This window comes from Phoca vitulina, unplaced genomic scaffold, assembly GCF_004348235.1.
Source record: "Phoca vitulina isolate PV1807 unplaced genomic scaffold, GSC_HSeal_1.0 scaffold4, whole genome shotgun sequence".
NCBI lineage: Eukaryota > Metazoa > Chordata > Mammalia > Carnivora > Phocidae > Phoca > Phoca vitulina.
Window position 1 is genome coordinate 81,973,228 of NW_022589707.1, and position 14,860 is coordinate 81,988,087.

Here is a 14,860-nt window from a genome sequence, read left to right on the forward strand (position 1 = left end):
TTACTATTATGCTGTGAATCTGTCCATTCTTTCCAGATGCTAACGACTCATTCATGTCTTTTTTGTGTTTTCTACCCATCAGAAACCTAAAAAATCACAAAGCCTGGAAAGCATCATTTTACAGTAAACTCTAGTTTATCCCCAAAGAAGAGATTTGGGGATCAAAGTGCTGTGAAACCCGGGAACTCCTTTCCTCAGTCCTAGACTAGTTTTCTTCTCTAGGCCAGTGGTTCGCAGTCTTCATATTAAATTCAAAAGCGTAGGTTCCAAAAGTTCCAAGCCCACACCATAGCCCTGACCAATTAAATCAGGATCTCTAGAGGTGGGAACTAAGCATCAGTACTTTTTTTTAATACCCTCGGTGGTGCCAGTGTGCAACCAAGGTTGACAGCTACTGTGCTGGTGCTGCTTAGCTACTGCCTCTGTTTCCAATCCTGGTGTCTCTTTTCTAGGTCCACAGGGGAGCAGACTTAAAACTTCTCCTGATTTCACTAGACCTTAAGGAATAAGTATCCCCTCCTTGAATTTGTCTAATGGTTCTTTTATCACTAATAACAAATTATGAAAGTTATTAAAACAAAAAAAACTATCATATATACATGTCACCTCCTATTCTCTTTTCATCACCAGATGTAATATTTCACCTTTACCTAGCCAAAAGACTAAGACACAAAATGAAGAGTCATGTATTTCAGGACACTTTATTGTAGAAGCTGGATCCAGAGCAATGGCCTGAGGGAGAGACAGAAGAGGGGGGACTGACGGAATAATAGATATGTAGTGACCTTTAGTATCAGTAGTGCTAATGAAGAGAGACAGTCTATGCTGCTGCATTACCACCATCTTTATGGCCCTGAAGCTGGCTGAGAAGAACATCTCCCATCTAAGGAGGAAAATCATTAACTGGAGGCAGTAAGAATTAAAAGCACTAGGAAAAGAGTTGAGACTCCAGCTATAAACATTTTTTTCTGAATGAAACACACAAACACACCCAGGCCCAGAACCACACGTGCACCCACACAACATACAGAGACACATAAACATAAAATTTGTTCAAAAATACAATGTTTACAAACATATGTAAGTCAAAGGTGACCAATTACTAAATATGCTTACCTCAATGCTTTTTTTTTTTTTTTAAGATTTTATTTATTTATTTGACAGAGAGAGACACAGCGAGAGAGGGAACACAAGGAGGGGGAATGAGAGAGGGAGAAGCAGGCTTCCCACTGAGCAGGGAGCCCGATCCCAGGACTATGGGATAATGACCTGAGCCGAAGGCAGACGCTTAAGGACTGAGCCACCCAGGCACCCCACCTGAATGCTTTTCTGAGTAACTACAGTCTAAAGCACTTACGATGATAAAAGAATGCCAACTAAGAATCTGTCCCTGAAAATTGGAAGATTTGGGCATCTTTATCTTTTAATTAAATTTTATTTATTTTCTGAATAAGTAATATAAGCACATAATTTAAGATTCAAAAGAAAAAAAAGTCACCCTCATATCTCTATGTCACAAATATGCACTTATCAAAAACCACCGTTATCAGTTTCTTGCTTGTCAGAATAGTGTTTTTTTTGTTTTGTTTTTATTTTATTTATTTATTTGACAGAGAGAGACACAGCGAGAGAGGGAACACAAGCAGGGGGAGTAGGAGAGGGAGAAGCAGGCCTCCCGCTGAGCAGGGAGCCCGATGCGGGGCTCGATCCCAGGACCCTGAGATCATGACCTGAGCCGAAGGCAGATGCTTAACGACTGAGCCACCCAGGCGCCCCCAGAATAGTGTTTTTAAATGAACCAGTTGGAATGTTGAATCCCTAGTGATCATTCCTCTGGGATTCTAAATACATCATGAGGAGAAACACCAGATCTTACTTTAGTCTAATCACCTAGAATTGTCCTTCTAGAATTCCCCAGTACCTGTCCAATAAAGGATATGCCCTCAAAAATGAAATCTTTGAGCTTATTTCTAATGCTTTTATTTTTAACCATACTTCATCTGTCATCAAGTCTTATTGACTATTCTTCTGTTGCATATCACAACTGTTACATTATCTTTGTTCCTACAAGCATCACATAATCCAAATCTTTACCACCTTCACCTTCACAATGTGATGTACCACTAGCTTTCCAATCTCTTCCTGAAATCCATCCTGCTAGGTTTATCTTCTTAGAAACACAGTTTTCAGCACTCCAGCCCCCCTTTTTAATAAACTTCAGTGGCTCTCTACTGAGAGATTATGTTCAGTCTTCTCATGATAGCATTTAATAAAGTCCTCAGTCAAGAAGTCTTAGATAATATATAAGGCATCACTTACCACCATTTCCTAATATAGTGGCCTCCACTCCGGCCAATTTCCCTTCCTTATTTTTTATTTTGGACTTTTATAACCAAATTTAATACAAACATTATTCAGCACTAAAAAGAAATGAGATATCAAGCCAGGAAAAGGCATAGAGGAGCCTTAAATTCATGTTACTAAGTGAAAGAAGTTAATCTGAAAGGCTGTATATTGTATGATTCCAACTATCTTAACACTCTGGAAAAGGCAAAACTATAAAGGAAAAAGATCAGTGGCTGCCAAAGTTTGGAGGAATGAATAGGCAGAGTATAGAGGACTTTCAGGGCACTAAAAATACTTTGTATAACACTATAATGACTGACATATGTCACCATACATTTGTCCCAAACCACTGAATGTACACCAAGAGTGAACCCTGATGTGAACTATGGACTTTGGGAGATGATGTGTCAATATAAGTTCATCAACTGTAACACACGTACCACTCTGGGAGTTTGGGGGGAGATGGTGATTGAGGGAGAGGCCATGCATGTGTGGGGACAGGGGATATGGGAGACACCTCCATCTTCCTCTTACTTTCGCTGTGAACCTAAAACTGCTCTAAAATAGTCTTTGAAATAGATATAGATATTACAAACACAGAAAACCACACAGAGAAATTACAGCTAACTGAACTTGGAACCACCATGCAGATCAGAAGACAGAACCATGTCAGCGACTACAGAAGCCCTCCATGTATGTACCCTATCCCAGTCATGACACCCTCCACCCATTCCCTTCTAGCTCTCCCATCCCAACCAAGAAACACCACTACTCTGGTTTTTGTGGTAATCACTTCCTTACTTTTATTTATAGTTTTATTACTGAAATGTATATACCTAACTGCTATAGTTTAAACTCGCCCTTTTTTTTTAATCCATATAGGTACCCTCACCATCTCTTACTTTTTCTTTACAATCTGCTAAGTATATTCGACCATCTGTCCTATACATTTCCCACAGGCTGGGTTTCACGGAATGCAGTCCCAGTGTGCAGCTGAACATGTTCCTCTGTCTTGCGTGTTTCCCATACATTGGCAGTTGGATGTAGGCAGCTTTGTCAGACTCAGGCTTAGTATTTTGGGTGTTTTCCTTAGGTAGTGGTGCATGTGCAGCACATGTGTGATTTTCTCTTTGTGTTGTTAGCAGTCACTGATACTCAATGTCAAAATCCATTAAAATATAGAGATTACTCCAATTCTATCATTTTGTCTTTACTTGCTAGCATATAAAATTTTCTATAAAAAGAAACTTTACCTCACCTACTATATGTTTACCTGGTGGTACTGTTCATAAAGAAAAGTAAAAATAAATACTTGATTCTTTCCCTTGCTTCATCAGATTTCAAAATTAAAGACTGTTTTCCTGATATCTACTAAAGATGAACAATTAGTGGGTTTGGTTTTGTTTGGGCTGTCAGTATGAACTCAGAGATTTAGACATAATACAGGATGCCAAGCCACTTAGCTCTTACCCTTGCAGATGCTCACCTTGTCCCTTTGTGGCCAGTGGGAGCCTCTGAGGGTGATCAATGGTACCAAATGCCTGAGAAAGAGGTTTCCCGGGACCCGGGACTTCCAGTGCTAAAACTGAGCTTGTTAGTCATCCCAGAGGCTCTTTGAGTTGGCTCCTCAATCCTTTTGTCTTGACTCTAGTTAGTAATGGCTGATAGCTTCCTTGATATATAGTATAAAAATATTCCAGGATCATTTTATATATTTCATGCCCTGGAATCAAAGATTTATCAAAGAAGCCCCAGTTTCTTTTAGAAGTCAGCAGCATTTCAAGAACACATTCTGGGAACTAGGTTTGCTCATTTCTGTGACTTTTCAGCAGACATAGCTAGGAAATGTCAGAATCAAATTACATAAAAAAAAAAAATTATAAGGACCAAAAAACAGAAGGACCACATCTTTAAATTGCTAAAAGAAAACTGTCAACCTAGAACTCTATATCCAATGAACATATCTTCAAGAATGAAAGTGAAAAAAGCCGCTTTCATGTAAAATAAATTAAGAGAATAGAAAAAAAAATTATCACATATTCATTTGCTTTATTCCATAATATACATAAAACATCTTCAGATTAATATTATACATATACATATGTACAAAAATATATACATATGTGATGTATATGTCAAGATAAAATTAAAATACCTCATGAGTTCATACTGATATTTCCAATTAAAAATCAGGAGCACAGGGTGTTTACTTATTCTTCTAACTTACATCTGTACATTATTTCTTCCACAGAGACTTCCGCCTCTCAGAGACATGAGAAATAACAGAATTAGAATAATTTAAAATTATGCATTTGCTTTGCTGCACAACACACAGAAAACATTATCTCAATACAAAACCCACACTACAAACACAAATATGACAGCTGAAGACAGTTTATGAAAACATGTTTTGCACATGCTCTCCCTACATTTTTTTTTACAGTTGAGCTTTGTCAAAACATACAGCCATTACATGAGATACTCCCCTTTATATCCTTCACTTAATCTCAGCTCTAATGCTCATCACCAGTCTTTAGTGTTTCTCTAGTCATTCTCAAGTACACTATCAGATTCCCAAGGAAAGATTCATGGGAACAATCTTCCCCGCATTCTTCTTTGTGGATGGCTGTCTCTATACTTGAAAATCAGTTTGGCAGGTCTACCAATACCTACTGTTGCAGAAAAAAAATCAACCCAAAACTTAGTGGTTGAAAATGATTTGTTCGGTCTCACAATTCTGTGGGTAATTTTGGCAGGGTTCATATGCTCCCTGTGCTATCACCTGGGATTACTGACTCTGCTGCATCCGGCTGACAAAGAGGCTGGTCTGGACAGTACCAGAGGGCTTCACTCCCGTGTCTGGTGCTTCAGTGCTTCTGCACCTATCACCTCCACATGGTTAGCTGGGTCTTCCTCACAGCATGGTGGTCTCAAGGTAGTTGGACTGCTTCCACAGACAGTGGCTTTCCCAGAGCAGAACAAAAGCAGCTATGCCCCTTGGAGGCGAGGTCCAGAACTAGCACAAAATCACTTCCACAGCACAGGTTCTTTGGTTTTGCTATGGTAGTTGCTCTCTCTGTTTTTACAGTGTTTGGGGACACTGGCATTTTATGTTGCTGTTACCTTTCTCTTCCTTCCTTCCTGGCACATTCATTTGTTTGGTGGATAATCATACAGCCAGTAAAATAAAGCATCATTCCAATTCTATCCACAATAAAGTAGATAAAATTATTTGACACCACATTAACTGAAAACTAAAAAGGACCCTACTTAATTATATGATGAAAACCACATATCTATAAAACATAAACACATAGAAAAGAGAATATGTTTTAAGGATGATTTCTTCCGTCTTTATTCAAACATTTTCTCAAACTTCCTTACTTAATTCCAAAGTGAAAAAGTTAAATTAAAAACTTTCCAGTAAAAAGCTAATATATGTGTATGACTTAAAAAATTAAAAAGTAAAATGATAAAAAGTTAAAAAAATAATTTGAAAGATAAAAATGTTATATAATAGGTATGTGGATTATATCTCAACAAAGCTGTTACACTGAAAGTTAAAAAACTCATTTTCTTATATAATTTTAAAGTTAAAAAAATTTAAATACTCTATGTAAGAGATAATAAGCTCTTCAAAATTTCTTTCTGAAAAACTCTGAGGCAGTTCATAAGCAAACAATGTTACTAAAATGAGCTAAGATAGATGATTCTTGGGGTGATAATTAAATTCAACTCATGTCTTCATGTATATAGATGAAGTCAGAAGCCTCTGCTTGGAGAAAGAAAAGGCTTCTGGAAAGAGAGTGAAATGGGGATAAAAAGCAAAAAGAATTAAATGTAAAAGTACTTTCTTCTAATTGAGAGAACAATCATAGTGATTTTATGTTCAAGGCAAAAACAACTTCATAGCTCTTTCTTTCTTGCTTTCTTATACCACATGCATTTAAATGAATTAGGAGCTCAAAGAATAAAAAGATTAAACAGGAACATTAAAGTCTCCCCAATGTTCAAAACAGAAATGACTAAATAAAGTGAACAGAATAAAAATGGTTAAAACATAATAAGCTTCCAAAGAGCCCCAGACTTCAAAATAGTTTTAAAGGCAGCACATTTCTAAGATGAATTTCCTTCCTAAAGTAAGCCTGCATAGGAGTCAATCCAGGAAAAATTAAATACTGTAAATAAAGATACCAAAATGTCCACAGGCATATTTCTTTCTCTTTATTTTCCCTTCCTCTCTTTCTTCCTTTATAATAATTTGGCCAAAGTTATTCAATTTAGTTGTTCCTCTAGTATAATATCTTTTAAAATAAGGGGGTAGAAAATTAGGGCACATATTTAATAACCATCATAAAAATAAAAAGTGTTTATCTTAAACACAATCCTGACTTCTCATGCTTGTGTAACCATAAAAAATAAAAACATTTATAAAAGAAAAGATCACAGCTTCACAGAATCATAGCATTTTAGAGCTGGAAGGGAATTCACAGACTCACTCCAAACTTTCATTATAAAAGAACATACCACCACCACAAAACTGGTAATTAGGTATGGTGAAGGATGAGTTAACTAACCTTATTGTGGTAATCACCTGGTAATCACCTCACAATATACACACGTATCAAATCATCATGTTACACACTTTAAACTTATACAATGTTATATGTCAGTTATAACTCAATAAAGCTGGGGGGGGGGGCGGTTAAAGATACTCAAGTTCCTTCACTACCATGCTGCTCGAGTGATGAAGAATAGCAGTCAGGCCTCAGAAGTCCTAGACCAGTGTACTTCATCAGTACTTATGAAGCTGGACTTGTTCCTGATTTTATTTTATTTTATTTTATTTTTTTACCTCCAGCAAGCTTCTGGAAAACAGGAACTATACTGTCTACCTTTTTTATATATTCCACAGAATCAAAAGCAAAGAATATTAAATTTAGAGAAAGAAATCTCATTTTGCAGTTATAATGTGCTGCACACTGGCTTTATGAACTCCAGCAAGTAACTTTCAGAACCTCGGTTTACTTATCCATAAAATGATGATAAGCAACTTCTAAACATAATTATTATAAAAGTCAAATGATTCAGAATGCTTGAAATTTTCATTCATTATAAAATCCTGCATAAACATGAAATTTCCCTTATTGCTAATAGCTAGATAAGAGGCAAAAATAAATAGGTTCTTAAAACTTACTGTCAAAGGAGTGTATTGAACAAAGGGGGGAAAAAAAGAAATGCATGATTCTGACAGGTTTAAGATCTGGAGCTGAAAGCAAAGAAGTGAACGAAAATTAAAATTTTAATTGAAAAATCAAATTTTAATTCACTGCCTAAAATTAAACATAAATCTACCATCATTACATGTTAGTTTATTCTTTCATACGAAAAAGAATTCCCCTGAACATAATGCCATGATTTAAGTACAAAAGGAGAAAGTTATCCTAAAAAAGCATTATCTAAATCCCAACTTAACTATGAGGAGGTATTGTTTTAATGTATATCTTAACATAAAAGTAAAACATTGACTCGCAGGAGAGAACTCTTACAATGTTCTGGGCACTTGCAGTGCCCAGACTCCTCAGGAAAGTAGCTTGGGCAGGTCCTTATACATAGTTCACCAAACCTCAGGTCATATAGGACTTTGAGACCTTGGCCACAACTGATTAGATTGGGAAACAGTGGTAGGTCAAAAGAAACTATACCAAGTCTGTCACCAGTGACCTATGACATTGTCTTGCATAAGAACTGCCCAAATTGTTACTGGCAGGAAAGTGGCAATAAGCAGAAACCTTGAAACAAAAGCAGCAAGAGTGAGAAGAAACAATGAGCAAGTGAAAAGGAGAATGAGTTATCCCACATGGCAGAAAGAAAAAGTAGCAGATAGAGATATGAACACACAGAGCCTGAGTCACAGAAAAGCATGAATGTTGGTATGCTATTACAGGCCAAGCAATGTCTTACTGTACACACGTGTCACGCTGTTTCAGGATTCCTCTTTGGCTGTTAGGACAGGTTCCCATGCATCCTCACTGCTCCACATGCTCTTAAGTAGCTATCCCTGAAATAACCTGAAAGTATCTCTTTTCTATCTGAAAAAGACTAAGACATCCAAACTCTTCCCACATGCTGTATTTCTCAAGTTGTTATAGGAGAGATGCGTAAGTAAATTAAAAAGAAATTAGTATACATGTATGTTTTGTTCAGAAACATATGCTACATATTTAGGAAAAATATTAAAACTAGGGCACAGACTAAGGAAAAGATCATTTTACTCATTTCTTAAACATTTAACTGTCTGGTATATAATGCTATGCTAGGGCTAGAGATTCAAATATTAATAATATATGATCACAGCCCATAAGGAGCTCAGTCTTATAAGAGAGTATAAAGAAGATAAAAGCTATGCAGAAAGTACTATAGTGGAAGTATCTACAGGATTTTAAAGGAACCAAAAAATGAAAAAGAAATATTCTGCTTTGCCAAAAGGAAGGGCAGGAGAGGCCCTCACAAAAGAATTGACACATCAATTAGAATCTGTTGAATGACAAGAACATTCTGAGTTAGAGAAAAAAGAAAATGTGCAAAGAAATGAATGTGAGAATTTCTAGTAAAAGGCAAAGTTGATAAAGGCAAGCAGAGGCCATATCATGAAGGGGCTTACATGCCATACTGAGGACTTAATCCTTCATTCTATTTCTTGTTAAGAAACTAAGGAATAATTTTATCAGGAAAATAAAATAATCTGATGTTTGTTTTATGAAAAAAGATGAGATGTGAGTTTTCTATTTTCAGTATGCCAGACTAGGTTGTTACCTTACCACTGAAAACAACTAAAAATGTTGTATGACATGTAAAAATGTCCAAAAAGCATCAAAGAAGTGATAGAACATATAGAGATACCAAGCTAAAAGTGAAGCACAGGAGAATCCAGAAAGAAAAGAAGCAAATCCACTTGTAATGTGAGAACACTTGCTAATCTTGGAAAACTACAACCTACATCTTGACAGCCTCGGAGGCCAAGTGGAGTAGACGGTTAAAATTGATTAAATTTAATGTTGTTTTGGACTTATAGTGATTTCTGATGCCACGCAGAAACAAAACCAATCGTCTCTGAAGGACTCAGATATTCTAAAAAATAACTTCTCAAAAAAAAAAAAAAAAATGTCCAGCACACAGCAAAAGATAATCAGGCACCCAAAGAAACTGAACTCCATTAGACAAAACAGGCAAACATACTACAAAATAAACATACCCACAAACACTACAGATACTGTACCTCCCAGAGTCAGGTAACAGAAAACCTCAGCAGTATAGATACAAAGAAGTAAAAGTCAGAACACAAGAAACAGGACAGGTCATACAGCATTTCAGGAAAATAAAAATAGAACTTCTAAAAATAAAATCAACATTACCAAAATTTAGCAAAATAATAATAGGCTAGTTTAATCACAGGCTATAATTGGCGAAAGAAAGAATTAATGAAATGAAAATACAATCAGAAAAAAGTCCAGGAAAGACAAAAACACATAGACTAAGGAAAAGTGAGTAAATGACTTGGATGACAAAGAAAGTTGAGCATATATTTATCAGATTCTGAAGACAAAGGAGAGAGAGAATGATGTATATTTGAAGAAATCATGGCTTAGAAATGATGAAAGAGATAAACTCACAGATGGAAAAAGAATTGACACGAATAAAAAGGAACCATATTCTAAAACTGAAGGGAATCAAAAAGAAGAGAAAATCCTAAAAGAAGCCAGAGGAAAACTACAGATTACCTTTAAAAGTCCAGGTCAGAATGAAAGCTTTTCACCAACTAAAATAGAAGGCAGAACATAATGGAATGATATCTTCCAAGTGAAGAAAATAATAAACAATAAGAAAGGAAGGAAGGAAGTAGGTCAAAAACCAACTTTTAAAATGAGCAAAACAGGGCGCCTGGGTGGCTCAGTTGGTTAAGCGACTGCCTTTGGCTCAGGTCATGATCCTGGAGTCCCGGGATCAAGTCCCGCATCGGGCTCCCTGCTCAGCAGGAAGTCTGCTTCTCCCTCTGACCCTCCCCCCTCTCATGCTCTATCTCATTCTCTCTCTCAAATAAATAAATAAAAATCTTTAAAAAAAAAAAATGAGCAAAACATCTGAATAAGAGAAGATATACAAATGGCTAACAGGCACCATAATTAACAGTCTGTTTCTTGGTTTGTCTCTCTCTCCTTTTCCCTTTGCTCATTTGTTTTGTTTCTTAAATTCCACATGTGAATGAAATCATATGGTATTTGTCTTTCTCTGATTAATCTGGCTTAGCATTATATTCTCTAGCTCCATCTATGTTGTAGCTAATGGTAAGAGTTCATTTGTTTCGTGGCTGAATAACATTCCATTGTGTTATATATACCACATCTTCTTTATCCATTCATCGACTGATGGGCACTTGGGTTGCTTCCATATCCTGGCTATCATAAATTAATGCTGCTGTAAACATAGAGGTGCAGGTATCCCTCTGAATTAGTTTTTTGTATTCTTTGGGTTAATTCCCAGTAGTGAGATTGCTGGATGATAGGGTTAATTCTATTTTTAACTTCTTGAGGAACCTCCATACTGCTTTCCACAGTGGCAGCACCAGTTTGCATTCCCACCAACACTGATGGTTACCAGAGGGGAGGTAGGTGGGGGGTGGGTTAAATAGATGATGGGGATTAAGGAGTGCACTTACTGTGATGAGCACCAAGTGATACATGGAATTGTTGAATCAGTGTATTGTACACCTGAAACTAATAACACATTGTAAAAAAAATAATAAAATAATTTTTTAAAATGGCCAATAGGCACAATAAAAGATGCTCAATATCTTTAGTCATTAGGGAAATTCAAAGTTCTCAAATGAATAAAATCTTTAAAAAATAAATTTTAAAAATTAAAAAGAAAATAAAACAACCATGAGGTACTACTTCATACCCAGTAAGATGGCTATATTAAAAAGAAGTGTTGTAAGAAATAAAGAAATTGAAACTTTCATACATTGCTGGCAGGAATGGAATATGGTACAGCTGCTTTGGAAAACAGTTTGGCATTCCTCAAAAAGTTTCTTTTTCCAGAGATTGAGAAATAACTGACATATAACACTGTCTAAATTTAACATTGTACACATATTAATTTGATACATCAAAATATTAAACAAGTAGCATATGACCTTGCATATTCTCAAGTAAACACCCAAAATAATTGAAAACAATATGTCCACACAAAAACCTATACAAAAATATTTATAACAGTTCTTATTCATCATAGTCAAAAAGTAGAAACTACCCAAATGTCCATCAAGTGATGGGAAAACAAACTGGATGGATAAACAAAAATGTGGTATGTCCATATAATGTAATATTATTTGTTCTTAAAAAGAAATGAAGTATTGACACATACTACAACAAAGATGAACATTGAAAGCTTTATGCTTTCAAGTGAAAGAAACCAGACAAAAAATGCCACATAATGTATGATGCATTTGTATGAAATGTCCAACATAGGCAACTCCATGGGCACAAACAGCAGATTAGAGAGTTGGTGAGGGCATGGGTAAAGGGGAGTGACTACTAGTGGACATAAAGTTTCTTTTTGGGGTAATGAAAATGTTTTGACATTAGATGTGCTAGTTGCACAACCTCATGACAATAGTAAAAACCACTCACTTTACACTTAAAAATACACTTTAAAGTGGTGAATTTTATAGCATGTGACTTACAACTCCATTTTTAAAACTGAAAGCAACTTCTACTTCCAATGTGATGGAATGATAGGCTGGATTTACACTCCCATCTTAAACAACCAGAAAACTGCACAAAGTACATGAAATCATTTTCAGACAATGAACAACAGATAGCACAGGACTGTGATCCCTGGAAGAAAGAAAACGAAGAAAATGAACTTGGGGCACCTGGCTGGCTCAGTCGGTGCAGCATGCAACTCTGATCTCGGGGTTGTGGGATTGAGTCCCATGTTGGGTGTAGAGATTACTTAAAAATAAAATCTTTTAAAAAAGAAAAGAAAGAAAATGAACTTAACTATCCTAATTTCCTGCGGGGAGACAATTTTCAGGCGCCAGCAAAGGGAAAGGTAAGGGAAACAGAACATGACAGTCTCTCCACAGTGAGGAAACAGAGATCAGACTTCAGAAGAACCAAAAAAGCTGGAGTTTATGGACAGAGAACTGGACAGGCAGGAAGTACCAATCTGTACATGTGTAAGAGAAAACACAGGTAAAGAATTACTGAAACAAATCACAAAGCTCACAGTATAAAGACCTAGAAGTAAACGTTTAGGACTAACCTATAAATTAGCCTGACTAAAGGCTGCTCTGGACATGCACTAACAAAGAATTAAAACCAGTCCTCACTTACCAGGCACATGAATAAGTAAAAAAATAAAGCCCATAACAAGAAGAAAGGTCAATCAACAAAAACAGACCCAGAAATAATGAAGATCTGAATACTAAAATATCTATTATAAACATACTCTATACATTCAAGAAGTATAAAATTTAGAAAGGAAAGATATAAAAAGACAAAATATTAGAGATGAAAAATATGTAAAATCAAAAACACACAGGAAGGAAGTAACAGCAGATCAGACACTTGACAAAAATAGATCAGTAAACTTAGAAACAATTGCAGGTATATTATAGACCAAAACATATGACATAGGACAATACAGAATATCTTCATGAGCTCAGGGTAGAGAAAGTTCTCTTAAACAAGACAAAAAAATAAATAAATAAAACACCAATCCTAAAAGAAAAAAATGGTAAATTTCACTTTTATCCAGCTAGATATTAGAAAGAAAGAAAGAAAGAAAGAAAGAAAGAAAGAAAGAAAGAAAGAAAGAAAGAAAGAAAGAACGAACGAACGAACAAGCACAAAGGTTTATTTGAAACCACAACAGAGGACTTATCTCAGGTATTCAGTCTCTTTAGTAATTACTTCCCTGAAAAACGAAACAGAAACGATGGCACACCCAAAAGTGGCAAAAAATAAGAAGTTTGACAACCCTAAATGTTGGCAATGATACAAACTAACGCCAACTCATATACTGCTGGTATGCATGACATAACTCTTAGGGAAAATAGTTTGGCATTACATAATAAAGCCAAAGATCAGAAATCCTATAACCTTAGCAATCCCATTCCTAGGATATACCTAGGCCAACAAGCATATGAAAAGATGCTCCATATCACTCATCGTAGTAGAAATAAAAGTCAAAGCCACTATGAGATACCACCTCACACCCATTAGCATAGCCAGTACCAAAAGAACAAAAAATACCAAGTGCTGACGAGAATGCAGAAAAGCTGGAGAACTCGGGCACTACTGGTAGGGATGCAAACTGGTATAGCCACTACTGAAAACAGGATGGAGGATCCACAAGAAATTAAAAATAGAATTACCATATGGTCTGGGTATATCTCCAAAGCAATTCAAAGCAGAATGGATCTCAAGAGATATTTGCACATCCATGTTCACTGCAGCATTCTTCATAATAGCCAAGAGGTGGAAGCAACCCTAATGTCCATCAATGGATTAATGAATAAAGAAAATGTGGTCTATACATACAAAGGAATGTATAGTCTTAAAGAAGAAGGAAATTCTGTCACATGCTAAAACACAGATAAACCTCAAGGATATTAAGCTAAATGAAATAAGCCAAAAGGACAAATACTCTATATTCTGCTCATATAAATAGCTAAACTAGTCAAAAAGAAACAGAAAGTAGAAAGGTGGGCTCTAAGAGGGAAGACAGGAGGGAGAAAGAGAAATTCATATTTAAGGCATTTAGAGTTTCAGTTTTACAAGAGGAAAAAGTTCTGGATATCTGTTACACAACAATGTTCATATACTTAGCAGTGCACTTAAAAATGATTAAGATGGTAAACTCTTCAACGTAATACAAAAAAATCAATGCGAATTAATGAGCATAAAAAAATAGCTTCTGCTACGTCCATTATAAAAAGCTGCTAACAGCATCAATTCTCATCAATTCCCCTACATTCAAATTTTGGTTTATAGTATTATTCACTGAAAGAAACCAGGATGCCGGGGCGCCTCGGTGGCTCAGTTGTTAAGCGTCTGCCTTCGGCTCAGGTCATGATCCCACGAGCCCCGCATCGGGCTCCCTGCTCCGTGGGAAGCCTGCTTCTCCCTCTCCCACTCCCCCTGCTTGTGTTCCCTCTCTCGCTGTGTCTCTCTCTGTCAAATAAATAAAAATCTTAAAAAAAAAAAAAAAAAGAAAGAAAGAAACCAGGATGCCTAGCAGTTAGTTAATCCTATTTCTTCTAGCAGGAAGCATCAGACTGGGTCTAGAACATTCCATCACCCTCAGAGAATAAAGATACTTTCAAAAATGGCAATGGCTCACTGAAAAAACAAAGCCAGTTTGAATGGATTCCAAATGATCAAACTGATAGCTTGAGCATCAGTAGGAGTGCAGTAACTGAAACCAACTGGAAGATGGGGCACCTGGA

At 36.2% G+C, this 14,860-nt stretch overlaps 1 protein-coding gene across 1 annotated transcript in view; it reads right to left on the bottom strand.

Annotated features, from left to right (window-relative positions):
- Window positions 1-14,860, bottom strand: part of COG5 (component of oligomeric golgi complex 5) — a 303,390-nt gene that overhangs the window by 263,636 nt on the left and 24,894 nt on the right. The window lies entirely within an intron of this gene.